The 15719-nt window shown below is 41.1% G+C and overlaps 1 protein-coding gene across 1 annotated transcript in view; it reads right to left on the reverse strand.

Moving 5' to 3' along the window:
• Positions 1–15719, reverse strand: part of PIK3R1 (phosphoinositide-3-kinase regulatory subunit 1) — a 79141-nt gene that overhangs the window by 34213 nt on the left and 29209 nt on the right. The gene's annotated exons all lie outside the window — the stretch shown is intronic.

Below are 15719 nucleotides of genomic sequence, written 5' to 3' on the forward strand. Positions count from 1 at the left end.
CTTGGCAACAGGAGACACACACAATTACAACATTTAGTGTGTTTGTTCAACTTGAGGTTGGACTGGTGGGACATTTTCTCGCCATCACCTCTGCTTTATCAGGATTGAACCCTTGCCAGCCCACTCAGCCAGGCTAAATATTTTCAGGACAGCATTTACTAAATATTTTCTCATAAGGCTAAACTAAGCACATTCTTCCCCAAGGATGTAATGGATTTTATTCGGCTAAATATAGCTGGCTAACTTATCACTTTCAGAAAGGTACAAATGGACTATTCTGGTTAATCACTGGGTGGAGACGGGGCCCAGCAAATAATTCACAAACACATATATTTTGTAACTTATATTTCAAAGGATTCCAAAATGAAATCTTACTAAGAAGTGCTTACTAAATATATGAAAGGAGTTAAAGTGCTCATGATTAAGAGAGGGAGAGAAGAGAAAAAAGATGAACTGTCTGTGGGATTGGGAAGAAAAAATAAAAGAAAAACAAACAAACCAAGAGGCCAGAAAATACTGAAAATCCTCTACCAGCTAACACATAAAAATTACATAAGAAAATAAGCCAGGCAGCGAAAGACAAATATCACATGATCTCTCTTATACGTGGAATCTAAAGAACTTAATAAACTGATGAACAGAATAGATTCAATGACATGGAAGCATAGATGAGACTGATGAATGTCAGAGGGATGGAGGGGGGAGGGTAGGTGGAGGGGGAGAGAGTAACCAAAGAATTTATGTGCATATATACACAACCCAAGGACATGGACAATGGTGGGGAGAGGGACTGGGGAGGGGGAAGGACGGGGTGGAACGAGTCATTGGGGAGAAAAAGGGACATCTGTAATATTTTAAACAATAATAAAACTTAAAAAAAAAGAAAAAGAAAATAAGATATAGTATTTAGTCAGATTTTTTCCAATGAAAAGATTTTATTTTTCTAAATATATCTTTATTGATTTCAGAGAGAGGAAAGAAGAGGGAGAGAGATAGAAACACCAATGACGAGAGAGTCATTGATCAAGCCCGCAGCCCGGGCATGTGCCCTGACCCGGAATCGAACCCCGATCACCCGGATCCTAGGTCGACGCTCAACCACTGAGCCACGCTCGGCTATCCATACATAATAAAGGGTACAATTTTGAGATAAAAGTAAACACAACCCTAAACAACTGTGTGAGGAATTTTTTAAAAATGAAGCAATGTATCTCCACTACCTCAAACAAATGTGATTAATTCTGGTGGGCTAATCAATTCTCATATCACAATGTACTATGATCATCAGTGAAACAAACAAGAAACTATTCACCTCTCGGCTAAAGAAATTCATGGACTTATTCTGGTTATGATTTTCTTTTTAAGGAAACAATTTTAGATGGGTCAATCTGGGGAGCAGCTGGGTAGGAGCATTAAATTCTCAAACAAACTTAGGATAAGAAAGTGTATAATGCTACAGAGACTTATTTGTGCCAGACTAATCTACTCTTTTAAAAAAACCAAAAACCACTGATATACAAGAGGCCCTAAAGATAGAACAGAAGCAAAATATAAAATATACATCGATTACAGAAAGAAGACTGCCTGTGTTCCCAGTCTCAGAAATAAACTAAAAAATGTAGATAGGTGATAGCTGAGAACTGGGTATATTTTTTAAATTGCTTGAAAGTCAGCAGGAAAAAGGTGTCTATGTGAAATAAGCTAGAGCTAACTGGTGAGAGAAAAGGAGTGAAGTGAAAAATTAAGGTGGGCCCCGATAAGGAACTACTCAATCAGTAATTTTAATCAACACAAGCTTCTTGCTAGAAAATATATTGGTAACCATTTGTAGAGAGGACACGACTAGAACTTCCCGTGAAAAGTGGGAATGGTCAGGAAAATGGTGGTTTGCTACAATGAAAACACCTGTGATGCTGCTAATGAAAAAGTACCCGATGACTGAGGCTGGGGGAGGCCCAGGGGTGGCAGCAGCCACGGGTCACTGCAGGGTGTTCCTTTCTGCATTCTCACCTCCGAGTCCCTCTTTCTTAACAACCGTAACCACCTATGCTCCACTTCTCCATTGCGCCACTGACGGTGCAGCTGAAGGAAGTGATAGGGCCTGAGCCATGGGAGGGAGTTTTGTACATTTTGTTCTATCAGATTAGGCCTCAGTAACTTTATGAATTATGAGCTGTCAACTTCTTTTTCATCTGCTATAGAATATACTTCTTAGAAAATGTGGCTATAAATAAAACAACAGATGTTTTTTGCTGGCTTCAATGGGAGCTTGGGTAATTTTTTAAAAGGGGATAGGAGTTAAGCAAATTAATTCAAAAGGCTGTATTAGGTTTCCCCCTGTTGGTCACTTTCTGCATTATCTTTTTGAAGCCACAGATTCATTTTAGTCCATAAAATGTTTTTGGGGGCCATTTAACGTAACCTATTGGAGCAAGTAGAAAGTGGTTTATGGTGCCACTGCATTCTTTCTGTGACTGTTATATAAAAAATACTCCTTACCCATGCATGATTGTTACTATAGCATATGAAGACAGCTGAAAAGCCACTGTGTAGTAGAAAAAAAAATTAGACAATAGGTGAGGACATGAATTGCAGATCTCTCTGTCAATAACTGGAACTTTGGGGAAAACCGTTAACGTCTCTGGTCCTTCCCTTCCACATCAGTGAAGCAGTAAGGTTTAGCCAAGAAGTTCTCAAATAATTTCCCATTCTTCAGTTCTATGATTCGAAGATAAAATCAAAGTGATCACATAACCAACATAAAATCACTAAATTACATTTAATCATGAATTACTCTCAAAACTAATCTATTTTCTCTTTGGGCACTATGTTGCTGCAAACCTGGCAAAAATCACGGGAAGGCACCTGGGGGATGACTGGAATTGGTACCAACCAAAAAATTACTTCAAATATGGGGAGCCAGGGGAGGGTAAATGAAATGAATGATATCAAGCTTTGAGAAAAGGCAACATTTAATTATATTTCATTGGGCAACTATAATTTCTAACAGAGGGAGGGGAAGCTTTTTTGAAGTAGTGTTTTCAAGTGAGATAGAAATTTTCAGTCTGTCAGAATGAACAAATTCTAAAGGACTAAAACATTTCTTTAATCTCTGTATGTGGATCTGGAAGACAAGTAATTCGCTCCGTGTTCCTAAATGTATTCCAAAGTCAAGACCACTACAAATCAGAGACTGTAACTTTAACTCGGTTTCTGTACATCATGATTTTGGGGAGATGGGGAGGTGGAGATCATGAAACATGAAAGTCAGGCTGAGGGAGGGAGGAAAACAGTCACTGGCCTAGATGCTGCCTCTAAGTCACTTAGGTGATTTCCTTGAGTCATGATAGCAGCCTTGTGAAGGACATCAGTCTCACTTTGTACATGGGAAAGACTGAGAGGTGAGGTGACTACAGTAAGGTCACCTGACTAGTGTCTGGCACAGCAGACACCACAGCCCACACTTGTCTGAAATGAGCTCATCATGAGGGAGGTTCTATATTCATCCCCATTTACAGAGGGGAAACACTGAGGCTCAGAGAGGTTAAGTGATTTGTCTAGGTTCACAAAGCTGTCCCAGCCAGAGCTAAGATTTAAGTGACAGAGGTTATCTGGTTTAGAAGACATAAAGGCACCTTCCTTCCAAGGGATCCTTCTGTACTAATTCAGTGTCATCCCACTGAGTTCCTTTAGGGCATATGGCTTCCATTGAGAGTGTACCTTTTCTTGGTACAGCCCAGCCCACTGCTCTGGAAACTGGACTGCCAAGAGCCAGACCACAGAGTTATAAAGATAAGGGTTCTCTAGTTAAAGAACAAACCCGGAAAGTACAGAACTCAAGAACAGCCACTCCCTGATTGGCCCATTTCCCTACCCACTGTATTTTTTAAATTCTATGATATTCTACCAGATGTTGAGCATATCTAACCTCTGTCCACTATATGAGAGCAGAACTTCCCAGTCATGATAACAACCAACCCTCTTAATCCTTGAAAATCACAGTATGTGGCCAACCATTTCCATAGTCCTATCTTCTACCAAATGATCACTTGGGGAGAAAACACACAGGTATACATGAAAAGAAATCCAGATGACGTACCATAGGACCGTACTCTTGAAACCTATGTAATTAATCAATGTCACCCCAATAAATTTTAAAAGTTAGAAACTGAATTAGATAAAGAAAGAAAGAAATCCAACAGATGTACAAACCAGTACCAAGTAGAATTTACACCAGAAATTCAGAGAGAGAATGGTTTTTAGTACTCTGTAATGACGGGGTCCAATCATAAGTCTTACATGTAACTTAAAATTTTCTAGTAGTTATGTGACCAGTAAAAATAAGCAGGTTCAATCTTCTCTTTAACCTTATATACCCAAAGTATCATCATTTCAGCATATGGGGTGGGCAAAAAGTAGGTTTACAGTTAAATAACGTAAGAGTAAATAATGTAAGAGTAAACTGTTCTGGGCACTTACAACTGTAAACCTACTTTTGCCCACACCTGTATAAAAGGTATTAATGAGATATTGTTCATTCTTCTTTTCTTCTACATTCATTGCTCATCTGTTTGAACCGGCCACATTTCAATGGCTCAGTGTGACTGTAACACGTGGCTGGTGGACCCTGTCCTGGGCAGCACAGCTCTAAAAAACAGTCTTCAAGTTTTCTCACTGTGAATATGGTTCTCTGGAGAATGTGTTAACTTTGAAAAAAAAACTAAAAAGATATACAAAGAACCATATTCCTTATATCCTGAGAGGGTGAAATAAGAGTTCTGTGTTCCTTGCTCTCAGCGTGTAATGAGTAAAAACAGTTTAACGCCACTGTAGAGGCGTTCAGTCCGGGTGGACTGGGAGGGAGCTGGGCACCTGCAGTGTTCGTTATACACTAAGAACACCAGGAGGCAGGTATCCTGATGTCTGTCACAACGCCCAGCGTGGGGTACGGACCTAAGTTGATTCTTCAGAAATGCTGTGATTAGTAAGACTGTTTCATCGATGGCTCTCTGTCTGCTACTGGCTACCCTTAGAATGAATATTAAATGTGTCTGTGTACCTCCTGCTAGAGGCGGTCTGCTGACTGCAGTTGACATAAGGTCCCATCATCAGGGAAAGGCTGCAGCAGTCTAGCTATTAAGTCAGAAAATCTAAAGTCAGCTGAGGTTCACATCCTGACAGCATGAGCTGCAATAATTTCATTTATAAAATTAGTGATCATTAACACGCCTGATAAATGAACGAAAGAATAAGAGGGGTGGAGGCAGAAATGTGTACCTAGTACTGGAGGTAGAGGCAGGCACCTTAGGGAGCCGTCTTCCCTCCTGGTAAGATGGCCCACTGGCCTGTATTTTTACAGCCAAGTATCTTAGAATTCAAAGTCTCTAACACACCCCTCTTTCCACAAGAAGCAACTTAATGAATTAATTCTTATAAAAACTCAGAAACTATTTCTCAAGTGTGTTGGTAACAATACTAAGTGCATCTTGGGCTTAAAACTCCTGCTAAAAAGGCAGCATGACATGGGCTGTGGACGAGAATGGAGCAACTTAAGTGACAGCTTGTGCTGTCAAACACTGTCTTCCTTGCAGCAGGTGCCATGCTGCTTGCTCTCAGGCCTAAAGCTTTCTTCTTTCCAAGGACATGGAACATGAAGCTTAGGAGCCCAGCTCCAAACAATGAGTTGCACAGCTCAAATATCTGCTTCCAATTTGGGCCCAGAAAAAAACCTCTTCCTTTAAAAAGTCAAGCAGCTATTGTTTTCTCCAAATGTAAAGTGTTTTATGGGTGTCAGAAACTGGAAGTGGCACACAGCTCCCAACTCAGATTATATGATAACATTATGTCGCTAAAAGGTCCTGAATCAAAAATTATTGTTTAGGAAAGGCAACAAGGAAAGAACAGAGAGTTGCAGTGAGTGTGCTGCTCAGACCTCTGAGCTCTTTCGGGGGAAAACTGAGTCTGAAGGCAGCGGGGGTCACTGCCTCACATTTCTAAGTAGGGGTTTGAAGAGCCTACCTGAAGAGACAGTTAACATAGAGAGTTTATCAAGTCAGCAAGGCTTTCAAGGTGTGAAGTTACTGGTTTGGGGCTTGGGTACGCAGGTCAAACCCTGGTAGCAAGTGCTGCTTTATGATGATACCCAGGAAACTGACTCAGGAGGAAGTGTGTGGTCTGTAAAATTGTGTCCATACCACCTGTGTTAAACAGCTAGAAAAGATTAATTTCAGATGTAAGCCTACATTTCAAGAAGGGGGTTCAAGATCACCAAGAGAATGTAAAAGCTCTGGGAAGTCACTCATGGAATCTGTCCCAAATTCATTGTACCAGGACACAGGATGTAACCAATGAGTGTCTGCTGATATTCATCTATAAAGAGGTCCATTTCTCCCAAAATGTTCAAGAACTCTTGGTCAAAGAGGATAACTTGAAGATGAAACTTATGATCACTAGGACCCATTTGAGATTCTTAATTAAGAGGTCCTAGGTAATTTACTTAATGTAAATTGTTTGAGCTGGGTTCAAATGGCACTTCTGCTTCTTCTGCATTTGGCAGTAAGTGTCTCCAGAGCAGGGACGTTAACCACTGTACCTGCGCTGTTTCAAGTGCCTGACACATGGACTTTCTAAATTTTATTTATTTTTGTTATTTTATTTTATTTTTTCTATCACCAAGTTGAATCTTTCTGGACCTCAGTTTGCTCAGATGTAAGCTGTATGGGTTGGGTTGTCATTTCTGTTAACCTCTCAAGTGCTCTATGAATAACATTGTGAACTGAACTTGATGCTGGCAAAGACCTGAACAACTGTGTTTCGTATCTCTGCTAATGGTACTGAACATAAACCCTGAGATAACGTATCATCGAGGTTTGGAGGTTTTAACACCCACGCGTGATAGCCCTTTCCACACCCAGTACTTGAAGACAGTATATAAATGAGATTATTGATGAACAATAAAAAAAAGGTATGGCCCAGCCGGGCGTGGCTCAGCCGTTGAGCGTTGACCTGGGATCCAAGCGATTGGGCTTCGGCTCCCAGTCAGGGCACATGCCCGGGTTGTGGCCTCGATCAATGACTCTCTCATCATTGATGTTCCTATCTCTCTCTCTCTCCCCCTCCCTCTCCTTTCTTCTCTCTGAAATCAATAAAGATATATTTAAAAAAAAAAAAAAGGTGTGGCGTTAGCAAAAACAAAAACCAACCACACCAATAAAAAAACAAGTAACACATGCTGTATGCAGTGACTGTTTGAAAATGTTCATCAGTCTGTTCTGAAAAAGTCTAGAGAAAGGAAGGAGAAAACCATCATGCAGAACCAAGAAAAAGTATGAGCAGAACATGTTAACTTCAAGTGTAGTATGCCCAGGTTCCCAACCCTGACGGATGTAACGACTATATTACTCCTTTTGGGGTCTTTCAACAGACAGCAAGCCAAAGGCATAAAGGGATCAATGTTCCATTACAAAGGTCGGCCCTGTGTTCTAGAGGTTTCTCTTCCACAGTTACTGTCGCACGTCAGTGCTTAAAAGATTACAAAATGCTCTTATCTGTTTTTTCCCAATCCTCAAAACAGAGCGAGTGAAAGAAAAAAGCAGGAGGTTAAAGAGAAAAGCAGGGGGTAGGTCAAGGTGGAGAAAGGCAACAGGTTAGTATGTAAGTTCAGGCTGCTTTCATTAAAGAACAGAAAAACATCTAGCTGGGGTAATCAAAGTTGCTTTGAACAACGTGCTATGTTCAATAAGAAGATACGTGGCTTTAAAGATTTCCGTAAACACGCCCCTATGAATTCAGTGCCCCACACTGGCAGCTGGGGGCTTCAGAAGCAGGAATGAAACCACACCCAAAGACGCTCACTTACCACGCCTGCAAAGCCTGGGTCTTTGTGGGTTTCAGAAGATGCTATCAGCACTTTAATGTGAAACATCTTGCAGACCGAAGTCCTAAACAATCACCACCTCCTAGGAATTTTGCAAGGCATAAATACTGTTCCAAACAACATAAGAACATTCACGAATGTGCACATTATAATCTCTCCATTACAGGGGGTTAATGACAACAGCTACGAACACTAGCTGAAGGTACTGCTGCACACTGACAGCACACTTCACTTCTCCCAATTCCCTCCCAGGTTACCAGGAGAGCAGTGGGAACAGCCAGGGTGGGGTCCTGAAAGAACACAGTACCATGACCGTAGTGAGGCTGGGAATCGAGACGGACATACAGCTCATTATAAACACTGACCCATTCCCCCCAAGGACTATTTCACGGAGCTCGCTTCAAATTAATGCTGGGTCCATAATGGTCATGAAGCAGCAGCTGACAAATGACATTTGTTTAACCCACTGCTGAAGGAAACGATGAGGCTGACCCGGATGAAGATGCTGTTTGCACACAGCTTGGTGAAGAATGAATAGCTCCGAAGACTGGGGAGAAGCCCTGAATTCACTGTTTGTTCCCGGATAACACTACCCTCGCTTTACCAGGGAAAGCGGGTTATTCCTTTCCACATCTGTGGTGTGGAAAAGCCTGTATTTGACAAAAATTTCAAGAGGACTAAAAAGTGAGTACTTTGCAAACCAGGGGCTGAAACAATTCTCCTTTGGTAATTTTTAGAAAATTAGCTGCTGTTAAATTTCATCATCCATTTAGAGATCTTACGAGTTAAGCTGTTTCTGGAGCCACCTGGTGACCAGTGTTCCAGGCCACTACAGGCTTTTATCCTATGAAGGGTTCCTCTCCCCAGCGAGGACAGCCTCGGAGCAGCACATCCACTCATGGTACAAACCGTGGCCCAACTCGTGTCAACTCGGGACAAACGCAAGAGAAGGGTTTGGAGGTTACCCAGTGGAAAATGTAGGAGTAAGACTCCAGAACCTTCGGAGACTCCGATTTAACTTAAGACACTGCTTCGTTTGCCTCGTTTAGAAAAGAAAGACTGCTTATGCAGTCTATTCCCCTGTATTATATAAAGTTTTAAGACCTTAAAGAAACATGATTATGGTTATGAACCATAGCTAAGCACTTCCAAGGGTGTCTTCCCTTAAACCACATTAAAGTTGTAAAAAGTAAGCTGCGAATGATTACTAACTCAACATTTATCAGCCCATTCAGGCCAGCTGCAAGGTAACAATGACCTAAACATCGAACCAATGTTCCAAAAACATACCAGAAGCCTATCCTTAGAATTCCTGACACCGGGTCTGTTTTTAAACTTAATTTTTTTTTTTTAATCCTCAACCGAGGATATTTTTATTGACTTGAGAGAGAAACACTGATGTGAGAGAAACATTGATTAGTTTGGTGTACAGGACGCTAACCAACTGAACCACCCAGCCAGGGCCAGGGTCATTTTTTAAACTGAAGACTTCACTAAAACAAAGTCTTTGTAAGAGACCCTTTTGGATAGAAGTTTCAGATGAAAATACCTTAAGATGACTTCTGCTCTACAAAAAGATTCCAGTGTCCCAATACTAAATCATTCACCCTCTTTGGATTTTTTTTTTTCCCCAACTTGGACTGAATAACCCTCTGGTCCTTTTCAAATGTAAAATTCCACCCCAAATTCTTTTTGGTAAACTCTCAATTTTCCATCCCAATCGAAGAGGGGAGAGGATACGAGAAGAGACTTGACCATACAAAACCACAGAACATGGACAGTTTGTTTAGACTGAGAAAGCAGAACCGTTCTTGTGTCAGGAACTCTCCTGCTCTGGCTTTATATTTCCTGACAGTCCCAAAAGAAGAGCAAGTCCACAGACCGATCGCCAGAGATCTGCTCAAACAAAAAAGTTGGGTCAGCTGACTTATGTAACGTTTACGTGCCACATTTCTGAGCAAATGGCAAACATTTAAAAATCACTCAAGAGTTTGGAAAGGTTATAAAAATACAAAAACAAAAAAACGGGATTCATGGGAAAATAAAAGGAAGACATTTAATAGCTCTTTCTTGGAATTGATACAGATGGGCTTATGGTTCATTGTTTGCAGTCAGTCCTCCAACTGAATAAACTTGCCACCTGCTTAGTCAAATGCTGAGAGAAGTAACTACAGGAAAATGCAGCATGCATTTCATTTATTGTAAAGAACTCTGATGAGGCAAATGTGTGCAGCTGGAACTACCGAGCACATTTCGCCAACTCCCCAGCTCATGGTAGGTATTTGCAAACACCTCTGTGAGTCCCAGGTGTTTTCAGTTCATAGCTGGTGCTGGGAGCGTCTTGCCTAACTTACTGGACTATTTCTTCTATTTAAAATAGGACTCTGCACCCTTTTCTTTTACAAGGACTAGATCCATTTATTTTCAAGTCAAATAAATGACCCAGAGATAAATTTAAGTTGAGCTCTTTTGAAAACAGTGATATTTCATATTGAATGTGCTCCTGAGGCCAGAGGAAATGTTCTTTCCTTTCCTAAAATTTCTAGCCAAGTACTAACAAACCTAGTTTCTTCCCAAGAATATTTGTTTTCTCTTTTTCCGAGTCTCGTTTAAAAGGGCTGGAACTTTTCACAAGAAAGAGTTATTCCATTTGCTAGTTGGCTCTTTCTGCAAGTCCAGTTTGAGTCCTATGGGACACATAAATCCTTGTCTGAAATGTAGGATAAGTGTCACGAAACAGCCGTGGACACTGGGAAACCACAGCTCAAAGCACAAATGCGACGATGTAAGTGAAGACCCACTTTAAATCGAAACGGTAGCAACCAGAAATACCACCAACCACTGATTCCTTAATGGAAACTAAGAAGCCAAGGAAGTACAAACATACCAGGAAAAAGTATGCATATTAGTACTAATTTGGGGAGAAAAACAGCAATGCAGATATACTTAGTATTGCTAGGAAGAAGAGACAAGGTAAAAACAAAATTTACATTCATCCTGAGTTATTTCAGCCAGACATATAGTCAATTTTTCCCATCAGATACTGTGTCAGGTACTATGTGAAAAAACAACAACAAACAAACAAAACAAACAAACTAGGAAGCTCAGGGAGAGAAGCAGAACAAGGTAGGTTTCATTATCACTACGCTGGATGGCAGGGCTGCTGCTGTCACACAGGCAAGCTGCTCAGAGAGTTAGGACGGGCCACTCAACAGCCCTACATGCTCTGCCCCAACATCTCAAGGCTTCAGGAAATAAAAAGTAGCCCCTCTCCGCAAAAAAGGCCAGGGACCTCTGGCCTAGGAATTATGAACCTTTGCTCTGATCACCAGCAAGTCCTTTGAAAAAATACTTATTTACTATTAGAATATGAATTGGGGACTGAAACAAATTAAAACTTCTAAATAACTTCTACGATTTTGAAATTCAGAACATGAACACACTCACGTGCACACACACGCGCGCACACACACCCTATAGTTTACTACTGAAATTATGATCCCAAACCCTGTACAACAAATTAAAAACACATTTTATTCTACTTTTCCTTGTTAACTTGATGGCTTCCCCATACTTTTAAACCCTTCATACTCCCTTCCCTCTCTCCCTTGGCATTTGATTTTTTTTTTTTTGGTGAAATCTGTAATCTCACCAGTGACAAGCTTTGCTTTTAATAAGTCTATCTGCCAACTTAAACAGCATCTCCTAAGGCAACCAAATAATGAAAGACACATGTAGGTACTTGCCCGTCATCAGTCACAAACTCCTCAAGTCAGCCTGAAATTGGGCCTCTAATTCTGATCCTTGGGTCTGGGACAGTGTGCCAAGAGGGGTCTAGGGTGGTTTAGGTCCTCGTCTGAACAGCAGATGAGATGCAAGGGGCTGACCCTTTTATCTCTGCTGGACTTACTGTGAAACAAGTCATAAGTCCTTCAGTTCAATGGGGAGAAGAGGGATTGCTCAAACACTTGGCAAACGTCAAAGTCTTAAGACACCAAATCGTGAATTCCGCTTCATTCCTGCTGCTGAACGGGAGGCAGTGCTTTCCAAGCCCAAACTCATGATCCAACAGAACATCTCCAAGATCAGCCATTCCTTGCGCAGAGAGCCAAGGCTCCACCAACCCCCCACGGGGCAGGACCCTGCACAACCCTGATCTCAGTCCCTCCCGGGATAATAAACAGTTTGCTCCTTTCCCCTGTCACAGAGCTGTCAACTGCATGCTTTCCTCTGTGGATATAGAATGACTGTTTAAAAATGTGCAGTTTTCAGATGAAAACTGGACTAAGGCTGAAAGATTTGAAAGAAAGAACAGGATCTGTAATTCCAGCCCATTAGAAAAGAAAGTGTCCTACTGTCAGCAGCTGGGTCGACCATCAGAAATCAGTGGCTGGTTAATCCAGGTCTACAGGAACCAAGCTCTCCACATACCCAGCCCCAACCTGGGAGGCTGACTTACGCACTTCCTGTGGGTGTTAGTCAACAGCTCACAATATCCAGCCCCCTCAGTTCTACCAAACAAGTAAAAACCTTGAGGACCATTAGGGCTCATAAAAACAAACTAACTTTAAAAACTACTACTTTCTTTTTTTCTTTTTAACATAACAGGGTACACTGAAGAACCAACTGAGCAAAAAGTATTTACACCTTTCCTTTTCTGAACCACAGCCCTCTGGGGGACCTCATGCACAGTAAGACTACCTGAGGTGTGCTGCAAAGGTTTCATCAGGAAAATGTTTCCAGCACACTCTATTACATCTAGAACCCAGGGATTTTAACTTCCATAACGAAGAACCACTCATCATCTACCTTAAAGAATCAAGTGGCCAAAACAACAAAACCCTAGGGCAGTAAATGTGATCCTTATCTGAAAGCAGTAAGAGTAACACACTATATGCTGATAGGTTTTGAAGGTAAATCTTTGGTATCTAAAAGTTGGTTATTGTGTCCAAAAATTAATCATATCTCTTACTTCCCTTCTCCCTGGGAAGTCTCAATGCAACAAAATGTTGGAGCACCAGGTTAATTTTAGTATATGCATTAAAGGTAAACACACACAGTCTTGGTTTAAAAGGACCTTTTAGTACATCGATTAGGTTTCCCTTGGCTCAGTGGCACTGATAAGTAGGTTTTGAAATTGCCCAACTAACCCTAAGAACTCTCAAGAAAGTCCATTCAAAATCCCCCAGCAGCACTGCTTTTAGGAACTGAAGGCTGGGGACACACAAAGCTGGGCTCGCCTGGAATGGCTGCATGTCAATAGAGGAAGTCTCCAACTTACACATGGATTGGGTTTCCAAAGCTCATTTGTAAGATGGTTGAGCAAAACTAGGCACAGATTTCCCCCCAGAAATGTTAGTGTTTGGTGGTCCTCAGATTAGAGCACCGAAGTCTATTTTGATCAAGTTATTTAAAATAACTTCATTGGTGATGACTTTATATGGGCATATTTGAGTGACATTACGGGTAATAAAAATTTTAGTAAATAAATATGGAAACCTAACTCACTTATGATAATCTCTCTATCTAAGCATGTCAAGGCCAATGGGAACAATCCAATCCTACCCCCTTCGCAAATAACATCAGAGGCAAGGGTGATGACAGAGCAAGGGGAATCACAAGGGATGGGGTACAGGGGAGGTACAATGCCAGAGAGCAACACAGGGTTCCCACTGCCTTGTCTTCCCTTGTGTGCTGGGGCCTGTCACTGAGATTCCAGACCCTGTGGGAGGTGCTGCAGGGGGGCACTGTGGCCCCAGCCGTCTAGACCTCAGGGAGAAGCAAGGGCAGTGACACGAGAGAGGGGCGGTCAGGGTAAAGGTTTCCAAGGACCCTGCTCACCAGCTGGGTGGGACGCATGCTCTGTGCTTCCCTCCACTAGGTGCTGAGCTTTGGAGAAGGCAGGGAAGATGCCTTATTCATTATGGTGATCCCAGCATCCAGCGCAGTACTTGGCAGAGTGAGCACATAATGACTGTGTACAGTGGGGCCCAGGGACTCACCTCCACTTCTCCAGGGGAACATGGAATGAGACAGTAGTCACCCATTCATTCACTTACTCAATAGCAGCCTATCAACAGCCTTCTTTGTGGAACATGCAAATGGTGGCCTGATGGAGGGAGGGCCTGTGCTAACTTTTCCCAGCAGTTTCATTCAAAGAGCACTTGAAATGTTTGGTAAGTGATGCCTATAAACACCTATTAAAATGCAGCTTTATGGGAGGTTAAATCATTATCGTAGTACAGGAGTTTCTGGGGTAACAGAATTCCTACAATGCCTGTTTAACCTATGCCACTGGGAGAAAGAAACTGTTTAGTTACAAAGTCCAATTGCCCAAAAACAATGTTCTTTAAAAATGAATTTGAATTTACATGGTTCAGTCATGTGTGTTTAAATGCTAGATTTTGTGACAGGACTGCCCAGTGCCAAGGGTAGATCATTTGTCTGGGTGGCATGGAAAAAGCCCTGTACGTCTGCTTTTATGGAAATACACTACAAAAAGACCAGGGGGAGATAACCTCTATTCAGACTTGATGGTGGAAAGAGTAGAATTTTAAAAGGGATAAAAGTTGGAAAGTTGGAAAAAAGCAGAAATTTAAAAGGGAAAAAGTTTCATGTATACCTAATTCTGTTCTTCTTTTAATGGTAGGAACATGACCAACTGTAACAGGAAAATGACTCTGAATTTTAAATAATGAGTAAGCATATATTCCTTTTCCTAAAGGAAGGGACAAAAATAGAAGCGAAAGAAGGTATCATTACTGGTAAATGGGCAGGTCTTTGCAGAAGGAAATTACACAGAATGGTTATAACAATGCGTTTTAACTTTCCTACACAAAATGCTTAATCTTAAATTCCCTGTCGTGTTCAGTCACCTCTTCTCCCTCTCAGCGTTTCAACTTATACAGCAATACGAGGTATAAGCCTCCTGCTGACGTCCACAGGAATCCACTGGAAGATATGTTTTACCTCCCTCAGAAAACATTCCTTTATTTACCATAACCTCAACTCCAACAACTCTTCTGTTTGGTTTTTGCTTTTATTGTGCCTACTCATTTAAATTCATCATTATGGTGCTTTATAACAGTTTATGTATTTTTTCACACATAGATAGGTGCACTATGTAAAAATGAAAGCAAATAGCATATGGTTCTCCCAACTTCCCTGTAACACCTCTTTCTTTAGTTGTTAGAGGACTTAGTTCTCAAAGTGGGGGAGGCGGTGTTAAATAAACTTTTCCAAATTAATTAGCCAAATATGCAATGCCAATGAAGGTTATCAAACGGTTATTTGAGAAGTACCTTACATAAAATAGCTTAAAATTCTAAATATAGAACAGTGGTGGCTTTACTCCTAAGTTTGTTAGGACACATACCAGCACATACACACAAACACACATGCACACAATCACAGTTACAGATAAAACTCTAACCTATGTAAATTTTCATTTTCTCAAGATTTGAGGGATGTTTAGATATAGGGGACACAGAAGGGAGGTGGATTTAAGATGATACAGTATCACCAATAAAAAATTGGTGTTTTATATTTAAATACAAGTTTTCTTAAGAACTGAATTTATATATCAATCAAAATATTGGGGAAAGAATTACTAAAAAGAACAATTTTCCAGTTTGTAACCACTCCAGACTTTTCAACAAAAAACAATGAACTTTTTTTTTTTTTAATCAAATGTTCCTTAAGGATGGATGTTCTCATGACTCTGGAGAGGTTCAGTCTCAGGGCAGTGTTCTCTGTATAGTGCTCATGACCAGGGAAAACAAATCCTGGCATCAGGTGCCACAAAAGGCTGTCATCAAGCCCGTCCCACTTCAGATGGACAGGA

This window comes from Miniopterus schreibersii, assembly GCF_964146895.1.
Source record: "Miniopterus schreibersii genome assembly, chromosome: 3".
NCBI lineage: Eukaryota > Metazoa > Chordata > Mammalia > Chiroptera > Miniopteridae > Miniopterus > Miniopterus schreibersii.